Below are 21,261 nucleotides of genomic sequence, written 5' to 3'. Positions count from 1 at the left end.
TTTGGATTGATTTCGGTGGGTTCTTCCTAAATCCGAAGTCGAACCTCCTATTTTCCTTTCTGGGGAGTCCGGTGGGCTGTCTTTCTTGTTATTAACACCTTTTCTCTTGCTACTTCTAGTAGGGTCAATGTCCATATGATCAGGTGTCTTGTCAGTATGCTTCTGGTAGATCCTCTCAAGACTAATGTGAAACGCTTTGGATGTTGCTTTCAGAGCCGATTCTCTCGGTTGACTAGGTGCCACTAAGCGAGCTGCTTTCACAGTTGCTGCCAGAGGTGAAATTCTCAGAGCATCTTCCTCGCGATAGATTAGACATTCCTTGCATGTTGGAGAGTGTTCTTGTTGACAGTTTTTACAGTACGCTGGTTTAGTGCATGGGGTTCCCTCAATCAATTTGTGTGTACCTGAGCAGTTTAGGCATTTTTTGTATGGCCGAAGTTTGCACAGCGGTAGCAGAACATTGGAGATTGATAATATTGCCGTACATTAATCCGAAGCAGGGCGTCACAATATCAGCTTCAATCGACCAAATCGATGCGACGAAGAGACTGCTGGCTTTCTTTTTCTGTTAAAGTCGAACAGCTTCGCAGCATTCTAGAACCTCAGTCGGCGTGCACAAACAAATGTTCAATCGCTTGTCTCTCTTTCTCCCGTCGCTCCATTGGTCTTCCTTTCAAGCTTCGTCGAAATGGATGAGCGAAAGAGCGCTCGACTTTGATAGTTTTCGCTTTCATGAAACACATCAACAGAGGTTTCATGACGTATATGACGGAAAATGAAATAACACATTTAAAGCATTTCTCACGTCAAAACACTTGAAGATTACACGTCATATTTCTAATTTATCTTCCATCCATATATTTATCTAAAAAAATGATCGAAAACGGGACATAACGCATTTTAAACAAATTGAAAGAGCGGCGATAGAGTGTTCGTGAAAGGGGATTGAAAGCCATAATGAAGTTCGTTTAACTAGAAAATCGACGTTATTTACATTGAAAGCGATGAGCAAAGCAACGACGAGAAGTTCCACAGCCAGCCTTTCCTTCCAAGCGTCCTTCTTTTTTATTTTCGTTTCTTGCTGATAGTCTAGCTAGGCGTTATAGAAATGAAGCGTCGAACACGTATGTATGAGAGAAACAAAACACGAGTTCATTTTAGAGCTTCGAAATTGTAGAGCCCTGATCCGAAGTACACCAAAATAGATGTACTTTGGTAAAATCGATCCACGGAATGTGACAACAAGCAGTGGTGTGTTGGTGACGGTGTTTGCACGACTTTTTGTGATACGACGTACACTACGCACACCTTGCTCTTGTAGGTGTTGCTTAATATACTCTTCAGATTTTTCTATAGTATCCAGACCATACACTACCCCTTGAACAACATTTAACCCAGGGTGTTCTATTACTTCCACAGGAGTGTGATCCGGCAGTTCGGAGATTTGTTCAATTTTTCGCAGATTGATCGTGACTTTGTTCGAAGAATGTATCGGCTACCTCGTGCTTCCTTTGATGCATGGACTTTTCTAGCATCAACAGAGCCCATTTTCGTCACTATTTTCGTCAGGTGTTTGACGTACTCTCATTTCTCTCTATCCGAGCTCATCTTCACCTAGCAACCAGTCAGGTAATGTTCCCCCATCCGGTGGGTCACTGGGGGGGTGCACGGTTGTGGCCGACCATGGGGCCGGAGAAGGGCACTGCGGCTTATGGTTTCACACTCACTTAAAAACTTATATGCCAAAGAACCGAGAGCTTCACGGGTTCCCAGCTAGTTACTATACACTATTTGTTGCTAATATCAATAGAGATATGATGGTAATTTGTTTGCTTTGTAGCACTCCAGATTCGTCATAAGTCTAAGTAATAACACTTGGTTCACAATTTTCAGGCACTAGTTGATCCGTTGAAGTGATTTTCGTGAAAAGATCCACGTTATATACACAATAATTTTGATATTATTCACAGCGCGAAGTAAACAAAACTGTAGCTTCGTGTGGTGATGAGTCAAGTAGTTAATAACAAATTATGTTATGATAACAGTATAAGTTGTTTGTATGTTATTAAGTGGATTTACTGCACTAGTTAGTTTTAATTACTTTATTATTGAGATTTTTTGCACTTTTTTAAGACTTTATTAGGGAGATTTTTAGCCTCTTGGCTAGTCCATCTCCAATTTTAGCACTTGACTAGTTCATCTCATATAACTTAACAAGATATAACCAAAATTTGGTACCATTTTATGCATTTTATATTTGGTACCATGCACCTCTACACGGGAAGGGTTAAAAAAAATTGTTCCCATCAATACTTCAATACATCAATACATTTTTGATCCGTTATTTCGACACTTGCAAGCTATGTTATTGAAATACTTTTTCATGTTTGTATTAATATGATTTCGTTTCGCTAATAGAAAGTATTAGAGTAATGTAACATGCTTTTCCCTAAAAAAAATAGTTCAGCGTTTGTGAATAGGTTAACTCACCGACTGGAAGGAAGGAAACAACCTACAGCAAAACTGCATCTATTATACTAAACTGTATATAGCTCGATCGTAAAGACATAAAATTTTTACGACTACGACGTTTTCGATGGTGGATTAATAGCGAAACCAAAAGTCCATTTTAAACAAGATCATAAACGATCGAAGAAACCGTGGTTACAGTTACAAAGGTTAAATCTAACATATATGTGTCTGTCTGTCTATCTTCTTTAGGCCAGTCAAAAGAGTCACGCAAAACCCTGCGTCTTCCCACAGCAGTTTGGTTTTTTGCGTTATGGAAACGAAGCAATCTGAAAAATTTTAATCACTCAGTTCCCTAATTTTATAATACCACTAACACAATCACACGTGTACGCACACAGCCTCTGGCATTCATATATTCAGCTGGATTTGCTTCTTTCTTCTTTATTATATTAGAAATCGCTACGCTCCATAGTCCCAAAGAAAACAAGGTGAGAGGCCCCGTTGCCACCGTAGCTATCATCCAGCAGCCAAAATGTATGATGGAGAGAAGTTCCGCTTACTACGTTCTGGTTTGTTTTCGTAGAAGAGATTTGCCAGGGGTTAAAGGACATTCAGATTCGGACAAAATTTATGACATTGTCATTGAATATAGGTGGAAGCTTTATGAGTCACTAGTTGATTTTTTTCGCACCTGATTTCCTGGTCTGTACCAAATATTACGGGAGAGGGAGTGTGGATTAAATTCAGCATGTGAACCATCTCATTATGCAGAATATTGTGAAACATACATTAAAATAAACATTTCGTCATTTTTTTTATGTCGCATAGCAGTTAAATAATGTATTTACACCATGAAACTACTTTTAAGTAACATAATCTTAACCCTGCCCCTTGACCCTCTGGGGGTTCTGCCGTCCCTTATAGGTTGCAATAGAGATCAATAATAATAAAATACATAACATCAATGAGCAGCTTATAGGGGAAATGTCTCTATAATGTTGGCCTATGGATGTTAGCATTGGGCCCATCTCTAAAAATCTGCTATTTATAAATTTTATCTAGATTAACGCGTTATTAGGACGTTACTAATGGATATTTTTGGTTGCTATTGAAAATTTAGTCGATTGCTGAATTTATGTATGGGCCAAAATTATGGACACTTAGGCCGACATTACCTGAAATTTGGAAATTAGAAAACAAAGCTACTTTTGAGCTGCAAATTAAAAACGTAGAAGTGGAGGAGAATAACATTTGATGAAAAAGAAGCGACTCCTATTCTACACTACAAAGCAGATGTGTTCAGTTGTATGTCTTAAAGAACAGAATGTTGGAGGTTGCTGACAGGATAAGTATCTACATAAATTCGCAATATTGAATTTATCCACATATCACGAACGATTCCCTATGGATTTCGCATGAAATTTCAACTGGATTTTCTTGGAACCCTTGTATTTCAACTTGATGTGGTGATTCAATTTGAGGCAGATCCTTCGTTATAAAGTGTAGCAGGTGAAATTGGACTGGAGTGGTTTCACAATAAATCCCAATAAATAAAGGCTGCCCTCCATAAATTTCGGCTCTTTTCGGTCGTAAATTATATTTATTCTGACAGTATAGAAGACAATCGGATCCTTTCTTCGGAACTGAAATAGGACAGCCAGCAGAAGCGGAAAGAGAGGCGTTAATTAGCGACCAATATGTTGGAGAAGGTACAGAGGAAAACTCTCTTCATCTTGTTGCTTGCAGTTATCCAAAGGATCAGCTGGAACATTATCCCTGGATACGGCGAGAACTTTCGTCGCCGCAACAACGCCACACCGGCCTCGATTGGCAACTTTCCCGTACCGGTCGACAACGATAGCGCCAGGCTAAACGGTGTTTTCTCCTGGGAGGAACTACAGTTTGCGCTCAGTAAGAGCAAGGGCAAATCGGCGGGTCCCGACGAACTCGGATACCCCCTACTAACACACCTACCGATCGAAGGCCAAGTCCGTATGCTTGAGCTCTTCAACGAACTTTGGACCACCGACTCCTATCCAGCATCGTGGAGGGAAAGCCTGGTCATTCCGATCCCGAAGACTAACGAAACAACGAAAGACGCGACGAAGTTCCGGCCCATTGCCCTCACCTCCTGCATGAGCAAGGTGTTCGAGCGGATGGTGAACCGGAGATTGAAGACCTTTCTGGAGACGAATAGCTTGCTCGATCACCGGCAACACGCCTTCCGTCAAGGATGCGGCACCTCTACCTATTTTGCCACACTGGGAGACGTGCTGAAAGATGCCTTCGACCAGGGACACCACACCGAAATCGTTTCGCTTGACATCTCCAAGGCTTTCAACCGAACCTGGACTCCGGCCGTGCTTGCCCAACTCGTCCGTTGGGGACTTAAGGGACACATGGTCCACTTCGTTCGGAATTTCCTCACCGACCGCTCCTTTCGCGTCGCCATTGGTAACGCCAAATCCAGCAGCTTTCGGGAAGAAACGGGGGTCCCCCAGGGATCCGTGATCTCTGTCACGCTTTTCTTAATTGCGATGAACGGTGTCTTTAACCGGCTACCCAAGAACGTGCACATCTTTGTGTATGCCGACGACGTACTCATCGTGGTAACCGGGCCCACCACAATCCGCACCAGGAACATAGCGCAAGCTGCCGTCACAGCCGTCGTGAAATGGGCCGAAACAGCTGGTTTCCAGCTCTCGGCCAGGAAAAGTGTTAGATGCCACGTCTGCCCTTCCCGACACAGGGTAAGCGGGGCCGCCATCAAGATCGCCGATCAAGCTATCCCCGTTAGGAACTCCGTTCGGATTCTGGGTGTTCTGGTGGACCGCACGTTGTCTTTCGTGCCCCACTTCAACCAGGTGAAGAAGGATTGTAGAAGCAGGGTCAATCTGGTCAGGACCATTTCCAGGCCACACCGATCCAACAACCGGGCAGTTCGCTTCCGTGTCTCGCAAGCCATCATCGACAGCCGGCTGCTGTACGGAACCGAACTTACGTGCATCGCATCGGAGAAGCAGGAGGAAATTCTTGGCCCGACTTTCAACAGTTGTATCCGGATCATTTCCGGTCTCCTACCTTCCACCCCCGCAGATTCTGCGTGTGTTGAAGCAGGGGTTCTACCCTTTCGGTACCGCATCATAAACGCCACGCTGTACAAAGCTGCATCCTTCGCCGCCAAAACAGCAGGGAATGGCAGAGTCTTCCTCCTCGACGAGGGGGATAGAATCATGCAATCGATCGCCAGCATCGACCTCCCCCCGGTGGCTAGGATCCACTGGCACGGAGAGAAGAGTTGGCTCTCTTCCAAACTCATAATCGAAAACGCGATCAAGAATCGATTCAAAGCAGGAGACAACTCTGTAGCCCTACGTTGCACAGTAGCTGAGCTTCTCAGGTCCAAGTTTACCGATTTCACCCACCGGTACACCGATGGTTCCCGATCCAACACGGGCGTTGGCATCGGAGTATCCGGAAGTGGCATACTCGTCAGCAACAGCCTACCACCGCAGTGCTCCGTTTACTCGGCAGAAGCGGCCGCGATCTTCCACGCGGCCACGTCACCAGCTAATCAACTGATTCTTATTTTGACAGAGCTATCCAGGAGCTCTGCTCGGCAACTCCCACCCACCCGTGGATTCAGGCTACTGTCAAGTACGCACCCAGTAATACCGTTTTTGCGTGGATACCCGGCCACTGCGGAATTCCCGGAAACGAGGCAGCCGACCAACTCGCTGGAACTGGACCGTCGGGTCCCAGATTCACCGACAAAGTTCCCCTCCAGGACGTCAGACGGTGGATTAAGGCCACCGTTCGGAAGGCATGGACCGACCAATGGGCCAGCACTCGAGGGCCTTTCATCCGGAAAATCAAGGGAACCACGGAGGCATGGACGGACCTCCGAAACCTACCGGACCAGAGGATACTCTCGAGGCTGAGGACTGGACACTGCCGTCTATATCTCAACTTCGGCGGAGGACCCTTCCGCAGGAGCTGCACTATCTGCCACGTTCCGGCAACCGTCGAACACCTACTGTGTGTCTGCCCGGAATTCCAGGACCTCCGGGAGACTTACGGGATTACCTCCAGCATCCGGAACCTGCTCGGAGAGGACTCGCCTGCTGCCGACGCCCTCCTGGTATTCCTGAGGGAGGCGAATTTGTATCATCAAATTTAGTCCGTTTTTGTAGTCAGTTGCTAGTATCAGTTTTTTGTTTGTTTGTTTTCTGCTAGCTGTCGGGACGGCACCGGACGGGATGAGCCTTTGGACCTCGTCACGGTGTCGTCTCGTTCAGGTCATCGTTCCATGTGTTTTAACTTGTTTTTTCGCGAAGAGCCAGGAAAGCTGTATTTTACAGTTTTCAGTAGCAGGAGGGACACCACATGGGATGAATCTTTGACCCTCATGATGGTGGTCACCCTAGATAGTCATTAAGGAAAACGATCAAATTGTTATGCTAAAACTCTGTCAAACAACTCCGTAGGAGGTTCTCCTTCTGAGGCCTCACCCATGACTAAAGAGATGAACTAGCCTCAGGCTAAAAATCTCTAAAATAAAGAAAAAAAAAAAAAAAAAAAGCTGGAACATTAGGAAATTGATTTTGGTTCAGGATGAATACGATCGACTCGCAACGAGTGATGTCCGAAGTATATTAAAGAATAGGTATACTATTCGCTATAGTCTTCTTCTTCTTCTTCTTCGCATTTCAAGCTTATTGCGTATGGCATTATTAGCTTATTGCGTGCTCTCAACTTAGTGTTCTAGATGCACTTCCACAGTTATGAATTGAGAGCTTTCGATGCCTGTACCATTTTTGCATTGGTATAATTGTGTGGCAGGTACAATCATACTCTATGCCCAGGGAAGTCGAGAAATTTTCCAACCCGAAAAATTCCTAGACCGGACCGGGAATTGAACCCAGCCACCTCCAGCATGGTCTTGCTTTGTAGCTGCGCCTTTACCGACTGAGCCCCATAGTGATATAGGGTTACGGTATGTAATGTGGGTCTAGTCCTTTCATTCGGCCTATCACGCAAATAAATAATTTATTAAGGAATATTACACAAAAAATAAGGAAAATATTGATCACTGATGATTGATAAATGTGTACCACACACAAATCAATTTATATCACAACATTTCAATACATTTTCAGCTCTCGTAAGTAATAAAACTGGTTGAGAATATCACTCTGTTCGGAGTTTTTAGCCGCCATGACTTCTAAGGTTAAGATGGGAAGGTTGCACTGACGATCATCAAATGGCCTGATTATGGCATTTATTGAATGGAATTACCTGATAATACACACTAGACGTAAAACTCACAGTTACTGTTTGAATATTTTATGTTTATTTTAATTGTTTAACAACGTTTTCACAAGTAAATCATGGACCCAACTTTAGGGACACATTTCTTTTCTATGTTCCTAACTTTGGCCCATGAAATTCATTTGACAGCATATAGCAATAAGAGTAACGTCAACAATGTGGTTTGCATTTGGATGATAAGGAACGAACAGGAAGGGAGATTTTTTCTGCCAAATCTGTATAATGAACATCACAATGTTTTGATTTAGATATTCTGCGGTCGAAAGACGATAAGCGAAATTTTTAATTTTTAATTTTTAACTTGAGTGATTTAATGTAGTTTTCGTAAAATTTTCTCTAAGAAATGTTTTGAGGAATGAAGAGTATTAAGTTAACAGTGATAGTGATAAAAAAAAATACATAAGAAAACGTTACCAAGAGCGTTTTTTTTGAGAATCAAACAGGATAGGACGAAGTTGCACCATAAATAGACCCAATTTGGGGACAATAGACCGATATTACATACATTTCCCTGGTGAGTTTTTGTCTTAAAAAAAGTAAGTTTTTCAACTTTTTGCGGTTCCTGATAGCAAACGACATGATAAGCATATCTAAGCATACCATTTAGCAGTAGAATATCGTTTGCAGGTAAATTAATTGATGAGTTATGATTAAAAACGTAATCTATGGCTGCATATTAGACCGAGGTTAGGGACGTATACCCTATATAAATATATTTATAGAGCATTTTCAGCTCAAATCGTTAAAAAAATGTCAATATTGTCTCGACCCCTTCTGATTTGAATGAAACATTGCTCACGTGTTCGCTGCTACTAATGGTTGCATTTTTCATTTAAATATGATTTTTTCCTCCAGAGTTACTTTTGAAAAGGGCGTATAAAAAAATGGATTAATTTTTTGCAAAAAATCATAACTTGAAAACAATTGATCTGATGAAAATGGCATATGAGAAAAAGTTTTAGGTAATTAAATTATCTTTGCGGAAAAAAATACACTGAAAGAAAAAACTTCGTAAATTAGTATTTAAAAAAACGTAAAACGATGATTATCTCAAAACACCCCCCCTTTTTTTCAAGAAAATTGATGAAATACCCTTAAATTTCGTGAAAAGTGTATGCTGGTAACACTTCTAATATTTGTTTCTCTTCCAATATTTCTAATAATTTTGTTTCGGATAATGACGTATCGTAACAATTCATGCACGTTCGAAGATGGCAAAAGTCAGTTCATGTCCTGCTTTGGACCAAATCTTTTACCTGGGAAGAAAGAAAATGAAAATTATTTTTAGTTTTTCCTTTATGGTGTTTAAAAAATATATAAATCTTACCTGTGCTGCAGTATATCTGTTGACACCGAATTCATCCATGATTCTTTGTACAGGCCAAGATTTCGGTAAAACGGATAATACTTGTGTCTTTTCTTCTCGAGTGCATTCTGGATCTGCGTATTTTTCCTTTAGTTGGCTCATCATTTCATCGTAATCCTTAGCCTTGGCTCTGAGGATTCCTTGGTCATCATCTTCCGAAAGATCGAATATGTGTCGCTTAACCCCATCCATGATTTCTTTGGTTTTCTGTTGAGGATAACACGCGCTTCTCAGCCTCTTTGTCGTAATCGGTGATACATGGATACCCATGATGCCTTGGTTGAATGTCTCAATATTATGGGACAAACTGATTCTATTAACAACAGAATCTGCTGAAGTCGATGAAGCCAGAGACGTAACCGATGGGATGATATTCACAATGGATTCACTCTCGATATCTATGGGTGCTGTTGAGCGTACACCACTGGTAGAAGGTTGTTCCAGATCTTGCTGCATTCCGTCATTCGAAGGCGTTTTGTTTGATGGCAAACGGTAAACTTGAAGACGACATCTACTACAAATTTTCAAAGAACTATCCAGAGGTATTTTACAGCCAAAACATTTTAATTTTTCTATTACTCCATCTGACAAGTTTCTTGTATCTGAACAACACTTTTTTTGATTTAGGTAGAGGTTTGCAACACTTGAAATTGTTATCCATCGTAAAAAACTATTTGCTTTTTAACTTGAAACGCTAAGAGAGATGAACTGAATGGAACAGGTGAAGAACGTCCCGATATATATATATATATATATATATATATATATATATATATATATATATATATATATATATATATATATATATATATGTAGCAGAATAATTACAATGTTGACATTATACCTATCTTCATTAGGTACAATTGATTATAGCAAACTTTTTTAAGTGTGAGTGTAAGAAGCCTCCACGGGGTGCCTTTTTATGTAGTTGTGATATCGCGGGATGAGCTCTTAAGGCACAATATGGTATACGTCAGAGAAGTACCTAGAGAATTTAATATTGACTATCACATAAAAAATCGATTTAAAGCAGGAGACAACTCCGCGGCCCTCCGTCGCACAGTAATCGAACGCCTCCGAACCCATTACGCCGAACACACTCACCGGTACACCGATGGTTCCCGATCCAACACGGGCGTTGGCATCGGAGTATCCGGAAGTGGCATACTCGCTAGCAGCAGCTTACCACAACAATGCTCCGTTTACTCGGCCGAAGCGGCCGCAATCTTCCATGCGGCCACGTCACCAGCAAACCAGCCAATCGTAATACTAACTGATTCCTTCAGTGCTATCCAAGAGCTAGCTTCAGCAGTTCCCACCCACCCGTGGATTCAAGCTACCATCGAATACGCCCCGAGCAGCACCATTTTTACATGGATCCCCAGTCATTGCGGAATACCTGGTAATGAAGCAGCAGACAAACTCGCTGGAACTGGACCGGCGGGTCCGAGATTCACGGACAAAGTCCCCCTTCCAGATCTCCGGCGATGGATCAAAACAACCGTACAGAAAGCCTGGGCCGACCAGTGGTTCAGCACTCGAGAGCCTTTCATCCGGAAGATCAAAGGAACCACGGAGGCATGGACGGACCTCCCAAACCTCCGGGATCAGAGAGTGCTCTCAAGGCTGAGGACTGGCCACTGTCGGTTTTACTATAACTTCGGCGGCGGAGGTCCCTTCCGCAAAAGCTGTGCCATCTGCCATCTCCCGGCCACCGTTGAACACGTCCTCTGCATCTGTCCTGAATTCCAGGACCTCAGGGAATCCTATGGGATCACCTCCAGCATCTGGAACCTACTCGGAGAGGATTCAGCCGCTGCAGACGCCCTGCTAGTTTTCCTCAGGGAAGCTAACCTATACCATGAGATCTAGGAAAGCCATAGCTGTTATATTCGTTTGTATACTCGTTCATTTGTTTATATGTTTAATTTCTTCTGACTGTCGGGACGGCACCGCACGGGATGAGCCTTTGGACCTCGTCACGGTGTCGTCTCGTTCAGTTTTGTGTTATTCATTTTGAACTTGTTGTCGTCTTCGTGAAGAGCCAGGAGAGCTGTCACCTTACAGCCTCAGCAGCCGGAGGGGCATCACATGGGATGAGTCTTCTGGCCCTCATGAAGGTGTTCCCCCCAGGCATTGTCAGGAGAAACTCATTTTAAGCCTACTATGTCCAACAACTCCGTAGGAGGTTCTCCTTCTGAGACCTCAACAACTGACTAGAGATGAACTAGCCTAAGGCTAAAAATCTCTTAAATAAAGAAAAAAAAAAAAAAAAAAAAAAAACCTAGAGAATTTATCTCAATTACAGGTTTAATAACATATTTGTTTACCTGTTTATGTTTTGAGCCTATGTTATGACATACACAATTCTATCCAGGTATACAACTAATAGAGGGCAGAAAAAAGGCATATGAGTGGGTTTGTTGATTATTTGGGTATATTTGAGAGTATTTACTTATAAACTTGTTTCTTTTCCGCTGCGTCTAAATAGAAACGGGTAAGTCTGACAGCTACCATATTTGAGAATGAATTGTTTGTTTTTTAATATATATTCATGGAAAAACATCTCGTTGCTGGACATCACGACTAACATTTGAAAATGGCCCAAAATGTAGAAAATTATTATAATTATTTTTTTTAAATTGCATTAACTTGAGAACGGCTGGACTTAGGAAAAAAGTTTATATATGCAAAGTTTTTTGAAAATTATGCGTAGAATCCAAATAAATTATTACTTTACTAAAAAATATTCAATTTCACCAACTTGTAAAAACCAACAAAAATTTCAAAAATTATAGTTTTTTTTTAAGAAAGCTACCAGCATACACTCTTCACCAAATATTAGGGTGTTTTTTCAGTTTTCTTGAAAAAAAAATTTATAAAGATCGAAGGGGGGTTGTTTTGAGATAATCATCGTTTTACGTTTTTTAAATACTAATTTACTAAGTTTTCTTTCAGTGTATTTTTTCCGCAAAGATAATTTAACTACCTAAAACTTCTTCTCATGTGCCATTTTGATCAGATCAATAGTTTTCAAGTTATGATTTTTTGAAAAAAAAAAAATTATTTTTTTTTATACGCCCTTTTTAAAAGTTACTAGCCAAAAGGCTATAAATCTCCTTAATAAAGGTTAAAAAAAAAAAATTTTGTATGTTGAAATCAGAAAACCACATTAAGATTAAAAAATTATAGCTAACCAAAGTTGGCATTACAAAAAAAAAACATAACATGTTGAATAACTCACTTAGCAGTCATTTCCGACCCTATGTTTCATGGGGATTTTTTCATAACTTTAGGAGCCCTATCTACCCTGAAAATATGTAAAACCCGGAACCAAACACCCTGCACAAGCGGTAAAGACGCAGCTATAAAGCATATAAAGAAGAAGATGTAGACTTAGAAAACCTAGTATTTTTGTATTATAAGACAGTCAGTATCAGAAGTAGCCTTTGAATATTGGAATTTTGTTGAGTTGGTAGCCGAGTTGTGTGTGAAAAATATGTTAAAATTTACTTTCTCTTTGTGGTACGTTGGATGATGCCGAGGTCGACGAAAAACTGATTTTTAACCAATTACTTAGTTTTAATAGATCCTTTCAATCATGCACATGTTGAAATACGAGTTTTTTTTTCAAACCAGCTACTCATAAACCCTCAGCATGCCTAGTTCTTGATGAAACATTATGGCAGAAGTGAAATGTTGATTAACCGTATTCATGGAGACCTATTTTTTCTACCCACATCTCTTTTAGGTTACACAGCACTAGAGAAGATAGAGTACATATAGGAAAATCGATCGTTTTGCATCATCATTATCGTCGTCGTCGTCACTGGCGTCTGTTTGATGGAACGTGATTATCCGGAATGTATCGTTATTCGTATTCTATTAGCCTATTATGTGTTCAAGAGGGAAAGTTCATTCCATTCATGAATGTGACTGACGATTTGACGGTTGACACTGCTGCCATTGATCTTGAAAACTCAATAATCACGTGGTTTGCTGTTGCAACAGTTTGTATTGCTTCGTACACAAAAGGACCACTGATTGCAGAAATGTAGAATTATCCCACGTCTCCTTCCGATTCTGATTGTGGAACACTGTTTATTACATTGGTTTTTATTGAAATGAACAATTGAAAGACAATTTAACGGATCTCTCCTGTTGCTACTCGGAGCTCCTATGCCGAAGGATCAAAGAACAACATATGTGAATCCCGTTTAAAAGGTTTTAATTGCTTGGAAAACAAATACAAAGAGCAGAAACCAGAAGGATCCCGAATGATTATAAATTTCATAGTTGACATTTGTCTGATTCCAGCGAATTTGTTGAAGAAACAGAAGGGAAAGAGCTTTTATCTAAATTGACTACAGTCACAAGATTGCCAATTCAAGCGATTATCACTTCAAGGTTAATGTGCTGCACGTTGTCCGTTTTTCAATTATAGGAATCTTTGACCTTTATCTTCTTTTCTCCTGTAAATGTACAAGAGTGAAGGTGCTGACAGTGGATCCTAGTACGTACACTCAAAATAATCTACACGTTAAAGCTACGTGAAAAATCACGTAACGTCTTACTTTTTACTCTCCTCTCAGTTTTACATACGTGGCTCGCGTAGAATATATGTGATGTCCCTTGAATTTCACAGAGAGATCCTTTTTAACACACCTACATAATCAATTAAATGTACGTGATTTTCACATAACACTGAGTCTATGTGCGTTTCACTTAAAGCTTATGTGATTTCCAGATCTACGTTCACTCAGATCGGTGCAAATCATGACGGCATCATGATGTGCTTTTGTTCGGTATTTTTGATAGATAGTGGCAAGATGTAAATATAAAATTATGGATTAATGTTTTGCTCTTTGACAAAACATACTTACTGTTTCATCGTGCTCAACAGAATGATGTCAAGCAGTCCAGCAGTTTCTTCCTTTAGGGAAAACAGTATCTCCCCCATCTTCATGATCGTTTGTGCTGCGTATCGAATATTAAAAAAAAAAAAACTGTTGTGGTGTATTTAATAAATTAATGGAATATTATAAGATTATTGTGCGGTATACAATCATGAGCTTAAGAAAGTGTGAAATGAGCTGTATTAATGATTCGGTAGATTTTTTTTTTAAACTTTATTTAAGAGATTTTTAGCCTTAGGCTAGTTAATCTCTTATGATTCGGTAGAAATGTATACGGAACTATGTCGATTTGATCAAATTAGGCTATACTTCGTATATTTGAAAACCCAGAACTCGTGGCTTTTCATTTGCAGGAGCTCCAAGAAATAATTTAGCTGCAAGCGTTCGGGGATTCCCCTTTGAACCAGGTGGAAATTAACAATTATGCTACTATCAATACAGTATTAAGGAAATATTTGTATAAACAAAATATTGGTACTTGAATCCTTCAATGAATGTTACCGATCAAATCACGTAACTTCTATGTGATAATCCTGCCACAGTTAAGCTTCATGAAATGAGTGCCCTAACATGAGAATCACGTAGCTCTTATGTGAAAAGTACGATGGAAAATACTACTTATGTTTTCACATAGCATTGACGTGAAAATTATTCTGAGTGTACATTACCGTCTCCGCTGCTGTCTTGTAGCTGCAGCTCAATTAAAGATCCATTAAGATTGTTGCTACGGTGCACAGATGACTATGACAACAATAACAAAGCAGGCAATTCCAGATGACGGCGCCGTTGTCGCGAGTAGAAATGGAAAAACAAACCGATAATTATTTTCTCGCTTATATCCTCTGGTCGGAAGGCTAAAAGAATACAGGAGCTATAGGACATGCCAAGTCAATATGGCAACAAGCAGGTCGAAACCTAAGAGGAAGAGGAGACAATACGGGGACGAAAACAAACCACTTTTCTGTCAAACGCGAACCAGCTCGTTATTGGCCGATTTGAAGTGCGTAAGATAAAGATAGAGATAGATAGAGATAGATATAGATAGAGATAAATATAGATAGAGATAGAGATAAATATAGATAGAGATAGAGATAGAGATAGAGATAGATATGGATAGAGATAGAGATAGAGATAAAAGAGTAAGAAGCCAGTTGTCTCCTCTTCCTCTTAGGTTGAAACACCTCCTTGATGTACATATTGGAATATGCACTCGAATGTTTGTTATGCGTGTGTACATTCTCTTGGGATTAGTGTTTATCATTTTGACTCTTTGTTCCGTGGGAGACCGAAATCCGTACAGGATCGAAATTCGTACACCTACATATAAAACGTACATAGCAAACATGTTGTTGATTATTACATCCAAACTGCTGCAACCAGGTCATTCCATCGGTTGTGTGATATTCAATTGTATGATGTACTCAGAAATTGCAAACAAACTTACATCCACGGATGTAATATTGAATCTGCTCTTTGTTATCACATGAACATTTCAAATGGATGTAATGTAGGCCTGAATGCCCCTAATTAGGGCCCATATAAAAAAGAAATAGCAAACAAACTTACATCCACGGATGTAATATTGAATCTGCTCTTTGTTATCACATGAACATTTCAAATGGATGTAATGTAGGCCTGAATGCCCCTAATTAGGGCCCATATAAAAAAGAAATTGCAAACAAACTTACATCCACGGATGTAATATTGAATCTGCTCTTTGTTATCACAGCAAAAAAAATGTAATATCGATCAATGTAATTCAAGCTGATGTATGAAATTATGATGTAATAGCAAAAAGCAGATACAATATTACATCAATGGATGTAATTTTGTTCGCAAAATCGATGTACATCGTACAACGTTATATTACACAACCGATGGATTGACCTGGTTGCAGCAGTTTGGATGTAATATTCAACAACTTTTTTTTTCTGTGTAATGTAGGCCTGAATGCCCCTAATTAGGGCCCATATATAAATTCAGCAATCGACTAAATTTTCAATAGTGACCAAAAATATCCATTAGTAGCGTCCCAATGACGCGTTCATCTACACAGATAAAAAATCTGAATTTTAATTGTGATGTAAACATTCATTCACGGAGACTTATATTTCATTTCACGCAACCGAGCAAAACGTACGTAAATGTTGTTGATTATTACATCCAAACTGCTGCAACCAGGTCATTCCATCGGTTGTGTGATATTCAATTGTATGATGTACTCAGAAATTGCAAACAAACTTACATCCACGGATGTAATATTGAATCTGCTCTTTGTTATCACATCAACATTTCATATGGATGTAATGTAGGCCTGAATGCCCCTAATTTGGGCCCATATATAAATTCAGCAATCGACTAAATTTTCAATAGCGACCAAAAATATCCATTAGTAGCGTCCCAATGACGCGTTCATCTACACAGATAAAAAATCTGAATTTTAATTGTGATGTAAACATTCATTCACGGAGACTTATATTTTATTTCACGCAACCGAGCAACTTGCAAACAATGTTGTTTACAAAGATGGGCTTTTGTATACAATATTTGCTACATTGCTTGAAATGTGTAAACGTATATGATATGTGACGCTCCATTTATGTGCATAATATTGAACAGAAATTTACACTACTTTTTCGAACTTATACTTACACCTTATACGAACACATACTTACACAGAAACTTATTTGATATGTGACGTTCCATATATGTGCATCAAATTGAACAGAAATTTACACTACTTTCGACGTAGAACTACGTCTTTGTCGACTATACTGGGGTGCAAATCAAAAAATAAGTGTGGTGAAAGAGTGTTAGGTTTTGAACGCTTGTTACTTTGTCATTTATAGATGAAATTAAAATCCAAATACGCCAATCGATAGAATATTACATTACGAACCTTCTGAAATATTTTTTTTTCAATTTTTCTGTAATTAAACTTTTGAAAATGTTCAAATGATAATTTTATTACTGTTTTCATGAAATAAGCCTTTTTCCCAAACCCAGTCATCATAAACGAATACCGCTTGGTTGCAACTCATTCTGCTTGAACCTGAAAAGATATAAATCAGCGCTGCTTCCTGCCTCTGCTCATTGCTTGAGTTCTCGATTCGATTTTGTTTCGTTTTGTGCTGTCGCGTTACGCCGTGGAAGTGTCGCCACCTTCTCGCGTTCTGGCAAGTTTAATTGAACTTGCAAATACGAAACAAATGGTGCGTAAGCGTGCCAATAAGGGGTCGTCCATTAATTATGTCACACATTTAGGGGGGAGGGGGGGTTTTGAAAACTGTGACGAGCCATACAAAAAAAATTAAGGTCCATACAAAAAATGTGACAAAGGGGGGAGGGGGGGTTGAAAATGGGCCAAATTTGCGTGACATAATTAATGGACCATCCCTAAGCCAGCAGCGGGCCCTTCAAAGAAGGTGCTAATCAAGCCCAGCGCGTCGCAGGATGACGCCGGAAAACAAGTACTGCAAGCCAACCAGTATGCAGTACTCCCGGAAGAAAATGGCGATGGTGACGCCGTCCCCATTGCAAGACGAGAGTGGATTCCCCCGCTTTTCACGCCGGTGAAGGATGTTGACAAGCTGGGTGCCGAACTGGCAAAACACAAGCTGCTGCCTCGCTTCAAGCTTTGCAGCATCGGTACCAAAATCATGTGCTCCAGCCTGGAGGAGTACAAACAAATAGGAAGTTTCCTGAAGAACAACAACGTGGACTTCTTCACACATGATCTGCCATCGAGCAAACCACTGAAGGTGGTTTTGCGTGGATTACCGTCGTTCGAGGCTGCTGCGGTGAAGTCCGAGCTGGAGTGGCTTGGGCTCCAACCTGAGGCCGTGTTCCAGATGAACCGGCGTCCCAACCAAAACACCAGCTTCCGTGATCAGTTGTTCCTGGTGCATTTCACGAAGGGATCCACCAGTCTTGCGGCTCTGAGATCCAAAATCCGGGACCTTTTTCAGGTCATCATCAGTTGGGAGCATTACAAACCCCAATATCGTGATGTAACGCAGTGTATGAACTGCCTCTCATATGGCCATGGCACCAAAAACTGCCACATGAAGACAAACTGCGGCAAGTGTGCTGGAACTCACTCAACTGCGTCCTGTGAGCAAGTCGATGACATCGAGCTAACGTGTGTCAACTGCGGTGAAAACCACCAAGCCTCCAATCGCGAATGTCCCAAGCGAGTGGAGTTCATTAATATCCGTCGGAAGGCCACAATCAACAACCAGCTCGGTTGCCTCCGTAATCATTGTTCGCCTCCTGTACTAACGGAAGTCCAGTACCCAGCTCTCCAGCCCCGTCGACATGTTCCGAACCTAGCCCCGCTTCCGCTCAACAACCAACAAGCCGATCCCGCGAGTATCCAAATGGTTCCCAACAATCGGACAGTTCAGCATCGTCTCGCTGTTGCTGCGGCCCAGCCAATTCCAGGTTCACCCACCGCCCCTGGTTTATCATACGCTGGTGCTGTCTCAGGTGAATCTGTCGACGATTCTCCGTTCACCTCGGAGGAACTTGTGACACTTGTGGCCGAGGTCATCATCATCATGCGTACCTGCAAGACTCGATCTGAACAGGTTCATGCTGCCTTGTCTTTCGTCACCAAGTATGGACCGTGAAGCTATAAAAATTGCAAATTGGAACGCTTGCTCACTGACGAACAAGCGCATAGAGAGCTACTCGATTTCCTCAACACCAAGGAGGTCGACATTGCTATCATCACCGAGACGCATCTGAAGCCCGAACTGAACGTATTCCTTCCCGACTTCCGGCTCGTCAGACTTGATCGCACCTGGTGGAGGATCGTGGCCATCGCTGCAAGACAGCTGCCGGCTGCTACCAAACTTCCAGCTGAAAACAATTGAAGCCATCGGAGTGGAGGTGAGCACATCACTTGGCCCAATCACCATCATCGTGGTCTACTGCCCCAAGCAAACCAATATCAGGGACGGGTCGTCAGTGGCCCTCCACAAAGACATCATCAAACTCACCCGGAGAAGCGGGAACTTTATCATCTCTGGCGATCTGAACGCAAAACATCAAGCTTGGGGCAACGGTCGGAGCCATAGAAACGGCATCATCCTCAATGAAGACCTGCAAGAGGGCCATTATACCATCTTGGCCCCGGACTCTCCCACCCGGTTGAGTCGGTCTGGGGTCCATGCGGCCATCGACATCTTCGTAAGCAACATTGGACACAACATCTCGCAACCTGTGGCATTCCAGGAGCTGAGCTCGGACCACTACCCGGTGGTGGCCGAAGTTGGATCCTCGGTAAACCGATTCGAAGCTCCCGGCGCAACTACCATCGAGTCAACTGGGCGCAATATCAACACTGCGTCGACACAACCATCGACTACGATGTCCAACCGGGGACGTCGGAAGATGTTGACCGGTGTCTACAAACCATCGAGGAGGCGATTTTCCGGGCCAGGGAACAACACGTGCCAGTATCCAGACAGGTGAGTAGCACTCTGAACCTTGACAGCCCTACCAAAGACAGCAAGCTTCTTTTCAGGGAGCACGTTGACAAAACAAAAACCAAGTGCAACATCTTGATAAGATCGTTGTATCCACTTATAAACAGGAAGTCAACCCTGTTCCTGAAAAATAAGCTTGTTGTCTACAAACAAATCATCCTTCCTGTAATCGAGTACGGTATGCCAATCTGGGAGAGTTGCGCAAAATGCCATCACCTTAAACTCCAAAGGATCCAGAACAAGATCCTTAGGATGGTCCTAAACAGTCCCCCGCGGACTAAAAATTCTGAGATCCACTTCCTGGCTGGAATTCAAACATTAGAAGAACGGAGAGTATTCATCCTGGAAAGGTTCAGAGACACCTGTCTGATATCAAACCATCAGATCATACGTGATCTAGTTAGGTTAAGTTATACTCGTAGTTAGGTAGGTTATCACTTTTTAAATTCAAATAAAACACATCCCCAAAGGTAAGGTTAAGTTTTTTTTTTTTTTTTCCTTGGTTTGTTTTTCGTCGATCTTGTTTTCCGTGCTGAGCACCAATGCTACCGACGCCAGGAAGGCAGCTCCCACACCTGGACCCTACCTATCGACCCATCAACTCATGAACCGGGGACCAACGGCTTTACTTCCCTTCCGAAGGAAGGCGTGATCAGAGATTTTATGCCTCAGAACATCCCGGCGGCGCCGACTGGGATTGAACCCAGGCCTGCTGGGGTGAGAGGTAATCACGCTTACCACTACACCACCGGCGCCGTTAATAAGGTTAAGTTATACTCGTAGTTAGGTAGGCTATCACTTTTTCAATTCAAATAAAACACATCCCCAAAGAGATATTTTGTAAACTAGTTGAAAAACGCAAATATTAAATTAGAATATCAAATTAAACAAAGATGAAGAGCCAAGTAAGCTAATCAATTAAAATGATAAATCAATGTACTACCATAATCAACAGAAATAAACATAATTTTACTACTACTACTACTGCCTCTGCTCATTACCGCTTCGAACGGCGTGGCACTAGGTCCTGCAGCAAGCAGGACCAAGTCAGCGGCTAAAGGTAGATCACGGCGTGACCACAATGAGGAATGCAATACAATGAGGAATGAGGAAAACTAAAGTATGTAAACCCCCTCCCCCCTTCACAACAACCTCTCCCCCCACTCAACAACCTACATATTCTGCACAAAAGAAACTTTTTGCTCCGCCCCATTCATAAAAAACGGCGTGAAATCCTGTCAGGTGCGGTTGCAAATCGTTCTGCTTGAACCTGAAAACCATTGCCACTTCGGACGGCGTGGCACTTGGTCCTGCAGCAATCATGACCAAGTCAGCGGCTAAAGTTGGATCACGGCGTGTCTACCACAATGAGGAATGATATGTACTTGGAAAATTATGCATGTTAAACCCCCCCTCCTCCCTACCAACAACTTCTCCACCCCTAACAACAACCCGAAAAATACAGTATCACTTTTTTCCGGGAAATAAATTTTACGCAAAACCACAACTATTAGTAAAACAAAAGTTTTTCCGTTAATTTTTTCCCGCACCAAAACTTTCAAATTTATTCCTGCGACTGAAAATCTCCTAAATAGAGATAATAATAATAACTTTCAAAGTTAAGAAAAAAAAATTACTTGAAAGGCAGATTCGATGATTTATGTTGGTGAATTACACCCAGATG

The 21,261-nt window shown here is 41.5% G+C and overlaps 1 protein-coding gene across 5 annotated transcripts in view; it reads left to right on the top strand.

Annotated features, from left to right (window-relative positions):
• LOC135708690 (rap1 GTPase-activating protein 1-like) overlaps positions 1-21,261 on the top strand; it is a 265,252-nt gene that overhangs the window by 146,900 nt on the left and 97,091 nt on the right. The gene's annotated exons all lie outside the window — the stretch shown is intronic.

Source organism: Ochlerotatus camptorhynchus, unplaced genomic scaffold (genome assembly GCF_037179485.1).
Source record: "Ochlerotatus camptorhynchus isolate MF236.1 unplaced genomic scaffold, CSIRO-AGI_Acam_v1.1 ptg000331l, whole genome shotgun sequence".
Taxonomy (NCBI): domain Eukaryota; kingdom Metazoa; phylum Arthropoda; class Insecta; order Diptera; family Culicidae; genus Ochlerotatus; species Ochlerotatus camptorhynchus.
The sequence above is the reverse complement of the archived record's forward strand: the minus strand, read 5'-3'. Positions and strand labels throughout refer to the sequence as shown.